Source organism: Schistocerca americana, chromosome 9, assembly GCF_021461395.2.
Source record: "Schistocerca americana isolate TAMUIC-IGC-003095 chromosome 9, iqSchAmer2.1, whole genome shotgun sequence".
Lineage (NCBI taxonomy): Eukaryota > Metazoa > Arthropoda > Insecta > Orthoptera > Acrididae > Schistocerca > Schistocerca americana.
Genome location: NC_060127.1, coordinates 205,228,064 through 205,240,107, shown reverse-complemented (window position 1 = coordinate 205,240,107; position 12,044 = coordinate 205,228,064). Strand labels below are relative to the sequence as shown.

Sequence of the window (12,044 nt, the reverse complement as noted above, 5' to 3'; positions counted from 1 at the left end):
CTAATTCCCTCAGCATCACGCGATTTAATTTGACTACATTCCATTATCCTTGTTTTGCTTTTGTTGATGTTCATCTTATATCCTCCTTTCAAGACACTGTTCATTCCGTTCAACTGCTCTTCCAAGTCCTTTGCTGTCTCTGACAGAATTACAATGTCATCGGCAAACCTCAAAGTTTTTATTTCTTCTCCATGAATTTTAATACCTACTCCGAATTTTTCTTTTGTTTCCTTTACTGCTTGCTCAATATACAGATTGAATAACATCGGGGACAGGCTACAACCCTGTCTCACTCCTTTCCCAACCACTGCTTCCCTTTCATGTCCCTCGACTCTTATAACTGCCATCTGGTTTCTGTACAAATTGTAAATAGCCTTTCGCTCCCTGTATTTTACCCCTGCCGCCTTTAGAATTTGAAAGAGAGTATTCCAGTCAACATTGTCAAAAGCTTTCTCTAAGTCTACAAATGCTAGAAATGTAGGTTTGCCTTTTCTTAATCTTTCTTCTAAGATAAGTCGTAAGGTTAGTATTGCCTCACGTGTTCGGGGATATTAACCACTATACTACCGAGGACTGTGTTTTATGTGTTGGGGTATGGTTACCTGTGAAGTAAGGTATTTTGGATAATTGTTATGATGTATTGGTTTATGTAAAATAAAAAATTGAAAAATTTGTGTGTGACATGTTTACTAAAGCGGAATAAGTGCTATCTGTTTTGGATGGATTTAAACACAGTCTCCTCTTCTGATATTATTCATGCAGCTGTTTCAGATCTGCTGAGTGTTTTGTCTTTTATCTAGATGGTTTGTTTAGATGACTGCTGCCTCGTCATCAGCATAGGAGAATTATTGTGAGGTCCTTACTATCATGTCAGAAGTAGAAAAGTTGAGTGCATTGTATACTACGCCTTCCACATCGCTGGCAACGGGTTCTACACAACGCTGGTGACTAGTTTGAAGGACAGTAACAGGTGCACACATGTAACTCTTTTGTATCAGTTGTGAATCATAGTTGCCGCTATTTAAGTTCCAACCGTCGTATTTCAGAGGTTTCTGGTAGTTTACCTTCCGTTCACAGTAACTTGCTAGTCTTCTCGTGCTATAGTGACTCTGAAGTATCGATTTCCTTTATATGCCTTCGATGATAACTTTTGGTGGTGAATTTTTGGGATTCTGAAAAGCTTATAAAGCTTTAGTGTCTTTGCAGAACAAGATTTTCCGGCACCGAGTTTATTGCTGACAGAAAAAAATATTCCCTTCCTCCTTGTGGGACTTTCTGGCAGACCGACTCTGACTTGTTTAGGACACATGATCGTATGATCAACCGGACTCAAATTCTCGGGTTTTGTAGACGTAGGTTGTATACTTGATTTCAATGATTCCTTTGATGGCTACTTTCTCTTCCTAAGAACTGACTAGCAAATTATGGCTGTGATTAGGTTACCGGAGATTGCCAGTTTGCCCCCATGAATTCGTGGAAGCCACGTTGCACTTACGAAAATATCCGAACGACCAGCAGCAAGCGAGATGCAGAATCCACCAGTCGCCTGCCGAACTAGCCAGCCTCAGCAGCTGGTGTAAGAGCCACTCGCCGACGCGTCGCTCACCTCTGCCAGTTGAGGTTCGGTTCAGTTGATCGGTCGCTATCACTTCTTCCCAAGTGTTACCGAGGCGTTCCATTTCAGCCTTTCGCTTTAATTAGTGCCTCGCCCATTGGCAGGCGCATACCCATAGTTCGATTCTGATTGATCATTGACGTCTCTCTTTTTCTGATCTTTCCGTGCTCCCGGTGTTTGTGGGGTCGGTATGTAAGAATATACTGTATTTTTGAGAATTTCTGTGCCGGCCGGGGCGGCCGTGCGGTTCTAGGCGCTCCAGTCCGGAGCCGCGCTGCTGCTACGGTCGCAGGTTCGAATCCTGCCTCGGACATGGATGTGTGTGATGTCCTTAGGTTAGTTAGGTTTAAGCAGTTCTAAGTTCTAGGGGACTGATGACCACAGCAGTTGAGACCAATAGTGCTCAGAGCCATTTTTTTGAGAATTTCTGCGTATTTATCGACTCTAAGACGGGTTCTGCGTCATCCAGCTGGTAGATGCTTTCATATTCGAAGGATCATTTGTACGATCAATTGTATGATGTGAAACGTGTCTTTCGTAAGCGTAAGGTATGCAGTCCACTTTACAATGACAGTAGTGTTGGTGAACCATCAGTGAAATTTTATGTTAAAGATCCGTGTGTTAGTAATAATCAACATGCTAAACGTACTCCAATACCGCCTAACGAAACTTTTTTTATCCCAAAACAGAGTAGTACGTTCTAACGTTGCACACAAAACATGGATTCAACTATTTCTTGCCGTCTTATTGTACAGCGTATGTCTGATCGTGGTTTTACGTTTGTCAGCTTCGTTTGTATACACACTTTTGTATACGAGTGTTGATAGGCACGATTTTGTTGTTAGTGTCATTAACATAAATCTACGAGTATTAAACTTCGCATTTGTACCATTTAAATGAAAATACGCTGTTTGTTACCACAAGTGGTGGCAAATCGTGCTAATATACTTATTTTGAGACATGAACTTCTTGCCTTACAATGTTTACTTACTAGAGACTTTTTTTCAAGGTGCGTCTTGAAATACAAACACAAACATTTTAGTTAAAACTTAAAGGCTTAATTGTCTTGGCGTAAGTCAACATCGAAAGAGGACGTACTTGAAAAGTAAGGTGATTGCTTTCATTACGGAAACTATCTCTTTGTAAGTACGTATATGTTTTACACGTAATGGAAAGTCTTGTCCTTCGGCTTCAGATGTACGAGAAGTGATAATTACCCGTACTTAACATACAAAAAAGATGTGGAACTTTATTTTAATATCCAGACTGTCTACATGCTTTCTGCTCACTTTTGGATACTTTTTGCACACTGCACTGCACGCGTTACCATTTTCGGGCTAGTGCGACAGTGTAGTGGACGGACGGATTGGGGGGAGGGGCGGGGGTGTTAATCGTAAGGTAAGATATTTTTGGGAACAGCATCCAGTCTATCTACATATATTTCTGGAAATGGCGCTAGTATTTCCTAATCTGGATTTCTTTCGTACGTTTGTGCTACAAGTCCGTATAAATTATTGTGATTTGTGCATCTGTCTTTTGGTCGTGATCGTGTGGGCCGTCACGGCAAGTAACCATTAAGCTGCCGGTTGTTTCAGCCGCGGAAGTGGTTTCATGTTAGAGACGCTGAGCAAGGCGAATGTGTTGTAATCCAGTCTGGTTTCGTTCATATGAGTGATCGTTTACTAGGGATAGGACATAACATCACGAGTCTCTTTGAACAGAAAATAGTGTTCTGTGCTGTGCAGTTGATTGCATTGCTCGCAGATGGTGGAGTTTTTAAGCTCTACTTTGCTAGTCTTTCATTAGTTATTGTTGTTGTTTTTATAATGTCCATTTCGAAGACTGGTTTAATGCAGCTCTCCACGCTTCTCGATCCTCTGCAAGACTGTTCATCTCTCAATAACTAATGGAAGCTACATCCTTTTGAACCTGCTTACTGTGTTCATCCGTTGATCTCGCACTACAATTTTTACCCTCTACACATCCCTCAAGTACTAAATTGGTGATCCCTTGATGTCACAGAATGTGTCCATTCAGCCGATCCCTTCTGTTATTCAAGTTATACCGCAAATTTCTTTTCCTCCCAATCCTATTTAGTATCTTCTCATTGGTTATATGATCTACCCATCTAATCTCCAGCATTCTTCTGTAGCACCACACTTCAAAAGCTACTATTTTTTCTTCGTTTGTCATCCACGTTTCACCTCCATACATGACTACATTCGAGATTCCGTAAGAATTTGCATTAGTATTTTAGAGTCATGACCGATTAAACTTGTAGTTCGATAATTTTCACACCTATCAGCAACTGCTTTCTTTACAATTGGAATTATTATTTTATTCTTGAAGTCTGAGGGTGTTTCGCCTAACAGAGAGGAATTTCACCTTGGGCTGACAGTGAACCAGATTATCCACAATATGCAGGTACCAGTAAACCCACCACCCAGAAAGAATCAAACGGTTTCGATCGTCTGATTACTGTCCAAACGAGTTAATGTGTCAAATACTTGACCTTAATAATGTAAGGACAAAAAGGTCAGAGAGGATTTGAAGTTACGTTGAAAGTTGTTAAGTATAGTCTGGGTAATTTGAGATCTGTTTTAAGCAAAAGCTAGTGTTTTACACATTTCAGTGTTTATAAACTCATATTTCCTGAACTATGTGTCGTACAGTGACATAATTTTACAGGTACCTCAGTGGTGTACGAAGAAACTGTCTACAAAACGTGTTGCGAATAGTAGTAGTACTGAACAAGTAATAAATTAAAACTTCGTGCCTTATGCTGAAGTTTTACAGGATGAACGACGAACATGTAGTAAAGCGATAAACGTTTTTTTCTTTCATCATTTTGGGGAGGGGGGGTGGTCAGCGAGAAAAAGTTAGACAAGGTTTGAAATTGTGTGTCAAGTTTTTTGGAAGTCTCGAAGTGCTTTCATTTTCAGATGAGAGATAAATGTATTCTGGATATATTCTAGACGTGTTACTTCTCTTCCAATGATGTTTGCAAACATTGTAACTTCTTTGGTGATAATACTCAGTAAATTTCTGAAGACGGCCTTGTAAGACGAAAACCGATTAACAATAAAAGTAATATTGTAAAACAAAAGCAAACTGGTGCTTTTCATTTATTATATTCTGGATAATTTGCGCGCCATGTGTTACGCTGCCTGAAAATGTTTACACAGTTTCTAAGGGTAATACTTGTCGTGTTGAACATTTAGCATAAGATTATACCTTTTAATGAGTATGACATCACAGCATTTTAGAAATACTGAAAATCAAATTTCTATTGCCCCTGGAAGCCGTTAAATAGGCAACGTGCAACTGGGACTGCGCACCTTGAACCTGATTGGCCGTTTGGTGATAGAGATTTTATGGCGCCGTAGTATTGTTTCATGAGCGCTCAATCGTCGCCCCCGTTTCTACAGCACCATAAGCTCCCTCGGGTGCGACTGCTTCTCCAGGCCACGAGGGAAAACCTCAAATAAAACTTAGAAATCCTGAAGATGGAGTTTTCGTACCGAAATACATATACGGAATAAATAACCGAAATTCAGGCGGTTGGCGTACTTTTATTCGCAAACTATGTATCCTTCACTGTCTGTGGCGTGCTATTAAAAGTCATTATGGATGCGTAAAAAATAAAAGGTAAAACAGTTGTTGTTCCTGTCAACACAGGAGATGGTTCGATATGTGATCACAGTCCATATTACTAACCACCGAAAAAATGCTCGTGTCAGAGGGGAAAAACAGGCGAATATGTTTCTCTTTAAAAAACTTACAGAGAAATGGGGAAACAGCTGCCACAATTCTAATTCCGCCTCCCCTATAAAAATTTTGGCATGTGAAATTATTCGCGCTTCTTTTTTAGACGGAATAGTTTAAATACTTTTAACCAGTCTCACTTTGTATTAAACCCTCATATCCAGCATCTCCCTCTCACTGCCGCCTCTATATGTATCTCTCGCACTACGTCATTCTCCCATTGGTTAACAGTGTGTCCCAATGCTTCTGTCTCCATTCTCCCTTACACAGTCTCCTTTTGTCTTTATTTCCCACTTTCACTGTCTCCACCATACCTCGGCAGCTTAAAAATTCTGGGGGTCCAAAATATGTTTTCCCCCATAACAGCATGTTTAAAATATTTGTGTGGGAGTGTGCCTATGTATTGTCTCCACTCATATGGATTTTTCATTTCCACTGTCTCCTCTCTCTTTTGCCTACACAGCTTCTACGTGCATCCACCTCTCCTGCTCTTTTACTGCCACTGTCTCTCAGTGATCATTACTATCCCCTCAATCTTTGGCTCCCGCTGCTATTGTCTTTATCCATCTCTCTTTCACAGGCACTTTCTCTCTCGCCCATCTGTGTCTTCTCTCTCTTTCTCTCCCACTGGCACTGTCGCCTCTCTTTACCACTGTCACTTTCTCTCTGCTACTCTCTTTCAGCACAAAGAGGGTGAATATGTTCGAATGCCAAAATTATTGGTGAGGCAGTTGGGATGACTACTGAGGCAGCTAGTTCCCCACTTTTGTGTCAGACTCTTTTAAAGAGAAACGTATTCGCCGTTTTCTGCTCCAACAGGAGCCCTTCTCTTCCTGCTACAGCCGGGAGTGCTGCATATATAAAACAAATTCTAAAAGTCAGTAAATTTTTGATAGTTTATTTATATACTTCGACACATTTATATACTTTGACATACATAAAAGACAAATCATTAATCATAAGGTAACACGAAATCGTTTGCATTAAATTTTTTCAGGATACTTCGCTCATCGATCCCATTTCATCCGGTTTCTGAGTTCTATCTTAAAAGAATTAAAATGTTATTAGAACTATGTTACTGAATTCGCAGCATTTCCAGTTTTACATAAGTTTTAGCCGTCATTTTAAGGTATTTACAGATATGTTGTGATCCTCTTTAGCCCTTTCTTTCGTTACTGCAGTATCACTTTGGGTAGATTTGTGTAGTAATGAAATTTCCATTATACAGAGGCAGCGCGTCGTAATGAGTTATTGGTGAGCAAATGCTGACTGATATGCAGTTCGGTAAATAACTGCGATGACCGTAGAACCGTTGCCATGTGTTCACTACGTCACTTACAACTATATTTACTCTTCGGACCAGGTATTACATGCGTATTTTACGTGCATGAGTACGGTAACTTTGAACCTCTATATCTCGATAACGTATAATGTTGTCGGAAAAGTTTCAAAGTCCGACGAGAATGTTATTTTAAGAAAATATGGTTAAAATTTCGGCGATTTGTCACGAATAGAAATTATAGTAATGGCCATCCCCACAATTGGTACGTTTCGTATCGCAAAGTCATGCTTTTTCTGGGTGTTCTCCGGAACCGCCCGTGGACAAATCGTACTTTTATAAGCCGCCTAAGACTGACCCTGCACCACACCAAATGCAACAGAACAAACAGATTTGCTCAATTTACTTGGGCTGTCGGAAGCGGGTAATGTTTAAATTTTGACCTTTCACTGTAGGTTAGCTGCAGTAAGCCCGTTCTTTCGATAGAAATAAAAATGATCGCTGTGCCAAGGGCTATCACTTGACCCCTTGTCTCTGTAACCAATAGAACCCGAGATACGACCTCATGAAAAAAAAAGTATTTTCGCGCCTAGGTTTTTGGAGCCTATTAAACCGAAAACGATATCCCGGGAGCCCGGTACGCCATACCATTTACAGCTTAGGGGCAACAAAAATTCGATTTTCAATATTTCGCGTAATTATCGACCGAATTAAAAAATGCTGTCATAATGTACTCATTAATTGCTACAATTTTATGATGAAATTTTAACAAAATGAGACAAATGTTATAGATAGAAACTGTATGTTTGTCCTGAGGTAGCGTAACTGATGGCACGCAAATACCAGGACTTAATTCGTCCATCATTTGAAAATGAGAGTGCTTAGCAAGTTCCAACGAAGATGCCACGCAATTTCAATCCTTTTGGAACTTTTTGTCGCTGACACCCCCCTCCCCCCCCCCCCCCTAAAAAAAACACACACACACACACAAAACAATGAAAGGAAAATGATTTATCACTTAGTACATTTCCACTGTTGATGCAGTCAAACTTAAGAGTCAGGTATGACGTTTTAATTCACTACTTCTCTACTACGTATTCTATTCGCAACACACTGTGCAGACAGTATCTACATATGTCACTGAACACACCTGCAAAATTATATCGTTATATGACACATAGTTCAGTAGATACGACGTCGTAGACATTGACATGCGTGGAGAACTAGCTTTCGCTTAAAACAGAGCACGAATTACCCAGATTACGCTCGTACAGTGTTTGGAAATGAGAGCACTTAGCGACATCCAACTAACTTTAAGCACAATTTCAAACCTTTCCCAAGCTTTTTCTCGCTTAGTTGCTAAAATACAAATACGTAACACATTAACTCGAAAGTAATTGGGCGTTTGAAGCTGCTGTACGCGTGGGAGCTCGATTCCTGGTGTGACGAGAAGTATTGGTGCTTCAGCTTCGTTATGCGTGTCAGGCTTGTCCAAAAAGCTGCATGACAGCGTTGAGCAGAAGCTCCTCTCTAAGTCTTGCCGTTTCCTAAGACAGCGTCGGAACAGACACCAGTTTAAGCTGAGCCAAATTGCAAACGTGCACCAAGTCCCCCTCGTGTTTGATTTCTCATCTTAAAGAATTGTTGATGAGAACGCGGCGAGAACTGTAGCTCCGAAGGCAAATGCACATTAAAATTCACACAGTCAGGGACTGCAACTTGCTCCGGTTAGTAAACGTTTGCAACAAAGAATGGATCGATCTAGATCGGTGAGTATTTGGTTTGAAGAAGTTTGAAGCAGGAGAACTCTTACACAATCTTCATTAATGGTGCGAGGTCAGTTTAAGACAAATGTAAAAAATGCGAGGGAAAGCAGGATTTGCTACAGAGCGCAAAGCAAAACTAGACGCCATACACGGAGTTTGACAAGTAAAGTCCAATCACTTCATGTAAACACTAACATCCCCCTCAGAGCAACCTCGAGAGCCGAGTTAAACCAGTGGAGGAAGTCTCCTGGAAACAGTTCGACATTAGATTAACTAGGAAAAGTAACTATAGCATAATTTTGAACCCGCATAAAAAGACCCTGGGTTAATATGAAGGTTGACGTCATTGTGAAGCCGCAGAGAAAGTGTGGTATTTCAAATGCTGTAGACACAACTGATAATGAGGCAATATGTGAAAACGGTAATTCATAGCCAGGCACAAGACAAGTACAAGATAACAGATGGGACATCTGACAGGGATTAGGATTTGTGTGACGTAAATAAGGCTAGCAGTCTGTAATGTAACGTAATTTTTTTTCTTGTAATTTCGGGATACAAAATTATGGCATGTCTTACACACTCGAGTGGCTTACACAAGGGGAAATATACAATTTGAACTCGTACTCAAGAGTTGCGGGATTCAGATCGTCAGCCGACCAGCGTGATTTAAATTTCTGTAATTTCTCGAAATCACTTAAGCCGAATGCTGCGATTGTTAGTCTGAAAAGAACAGATAAGAACTTGCCCTTCACTCTGTCTCTGATGACCACCTCGTCGATATTAGTTTTAACACTGATTTTCCTTCGTTTGCTTTGGCTTGCCGTGCTCTTTGCTTCCGTCCTTTAGATATTCCAACATGTTGGGCTGTCGCTTAGAAATTACAAATTAATTATTAATTAACTAAAAATTACGTTAACTTCTGTGCTGGGTATCGACAGTGTTGCTAGCCCTGTTGAGAACTTAAATTTTCTTATGTGAGGCCCGTATTACTATGTCGAAGTTCTTTGCCAAATCTTTAATAAACTTAGGACCACCCTCTAACTTTTATAAGATGTGATACAAGTACCCCACTACACCGTCGAAGATATTATAGAAACAAATAATGGACACTGAAGATAGCGATTGCACTGCATCTCAAGATGGTCTCTGCTGGCTGATGTTAAGTCTGTTTAGAGGGTGCTTCATATGCCACTGATTTGTGTGCACACGAAACGATGCGCTGTTGTACGATTACATTTTTCGTTAATGGCGGACATTTGAGCTTATATTTCCGTTAGTCTCCAATTAGTTGGTGGTAAATTATCGTTTTTTGCTGTTGACAACATTTTCCTCTCGAATGGTGATTTCCTTATTATGATTATCATCATCACTATTATTATTATTATTATTATTATTGTTATTGTAATTCTTCAGGCTTTCCCGGCGAGTCTGCAGCTAGTGGTCGTGCGGTAGCGTTCTCGCTTCCCGCGCCCGGGTTCCCGGGTTCGCTTCCCGGCGGGGTCAGGGATTTTCTCTGTCTCGTGATGACTGGGTGTTCTATGTCCTTAGGTTAGTTAGGTTTAAGTAGTTCTAAGTTCTAGGGGACTGATAACCATAGATGTTAAGTCCCATAGTGTTCAGAGCCATTTGAACCATTTTTCCCGGCGATCTAATGACATCTGAGTCTGAGGTCGCACCTGATGAAGGTAACGAGTTACACCACCGAAATATCATACAAGTACGACGCTGATATCCGGCAGAACACCCGACAGCGCAAGATGTCATTATTATTATTATTATTATTATTATTATTATATAAGTTTGGGCTTTTAAAGAGCACGTGGGTTCTTTTATTTTATTCTCCACTGCACCATTGATAGTTTGAAAATACCACCTTGATTGCGGATGGTTTTCTTCGTACCGAATTGGTCGATTTTGCAACGCTCTGTCCCTTGTTTTCGCAACAATGGATAGCGGATAGTGTTCTGCTTGCGCAGTGTATGGCGCTTTGCGGATTATTACCGGGGATTTGTCAGATTCTTGAGTAGTTCACGTTCAGTGCTTACGGCAGTCGATATGAGTAGAAAGTTTGTATTTGTGCTATAATTTGCCAGTATCTACTATGAAAGACTTTGAACTCTCGTTTCAATAATGTTTACGTAAATGTGTAGCAGCAGTTGCTTAAAAAATTTTCCGGTACCGGGAATCGAACCCGAGCCTCCTGGGTGAGAGCCAGGTATCCTAGCCACTAGACCATACCGGAGCTTGCAGTTGCAACTTCTTTGAAGGTAGAAGCTGCAGTAGCGACGTCCTTTATTCCGTTTATATCTTAAGTTAGAATATCGTTCGGCAGAACTCGTGTCGTATGAATGGAGTAGACTTTCGGAAACATGACGTGCGTCTGTACCGTGAACTGGCTTCCTGCGACAGAGACGTGGATCCAAGGCGGCTGGGTGGAGGGATCATGGCCACTTTGACTCGCGAAGAACACTTTACTACAATACGTATTGGAAAGTGTTACACCATGAAGCAAAAGCCCGATATTTATCAAAATTAGTAGAGATACTCATCACATAACGAGTATTAAATGATTCACACTTTTATTCCTTTTGGAAAAAAAAGCATATTGTGTTTGGTCAAGCCAGAATCCTTTTCCGAACGTATTTATTCCTTAAACAAAGAAACGACCAATCATGTCCCAACTGCTTTTCTAGTCTCAGATGCGGACATACCATGCGAGTCCGTTCTGGAGTTGTGATGCTTCAACGCCCGCTACAAGTTTCTCGTTTCTAATAGCTTGCGTATACAGGGTGATACAGTTCAGCTGTTTTTCCTCTAATACTTCCGAAACTGTTTAAGGCATGCTTACTCAGTTTTCACTCAGATAAGTTGTCAAAAAGTCCCCAATAAACGATGTAAAATTTCGTTTCGTAGGTTGTTTGTTATGGTGATATCGGTATCACCTTCGTTTTTTCGAATGTAACGATAGTAATTTTTGCTGCTTGTATCGTAGTCCTAAAAGAGACGAATTTAACGGCGTTGCACTCTTCAAAATACGATTAATAGTTCCCGTGAGCCGTTGAGTTTGGAAAATAAATGTCTCACAAACCGAGATACACTAGATAAGGTGCTTCTTTGCGCATAATACGGAAGGAATGCGAAGAGAATAGCTTAGTTGTACTCACGAAGATATTCTGACAGACGGTGTCCACCAAGAATGATGATTCAGAGATTGTGCAAAAAATGTTAATGGGAGGACACTCGTATACTGCGCAGAGGGAAGGAGCAAACCCCCAAGCGGAGCGAACGAAACAGCTGTTTCGGTAGATGTTGCTCATAACCCACATTTAATTCTCTGTTGCATAACTTTTTTTCTTAGGGAACCAATTTCAATGAAAAAAGTATCTGGCGTAGTGTCTGGAACGCGAAGTACTAAGTAAGAGGGTATACATAAACACTTTGATTTATTCAGTTTTTTAGGTTCATTGCCATAAGGGAACCTTTATTTTCCTTTAATCGAGTTTTTATTTTGTTCACAAACTGCAACACCTTCTAAACTCTTCACGCGAATTAAGGCCATATAACCATCGTATTTTCCGAATATACTTCTGCTCAAAAAGCGAATTTGATAGCTGGAGTC

General features: G+C 40.5%; 1 non-coding gene across 1 annotated transcript; it reads right to left on the bottom strand.

Annotated features, from left to right (window-relative positions):
• Positions 1-10,595: 10,595 nt before the first annotated feature.
• Positions 10,596-10,667, bottom strand: Trnae-cuc. Its single transcript has one exon. It is a non-coding gene; the product is annotated as a tRNA-Glu (tRNA).
• Between the last annotated feature and the right edge of the window lie 1,377 nt (positions 10,668-12,044).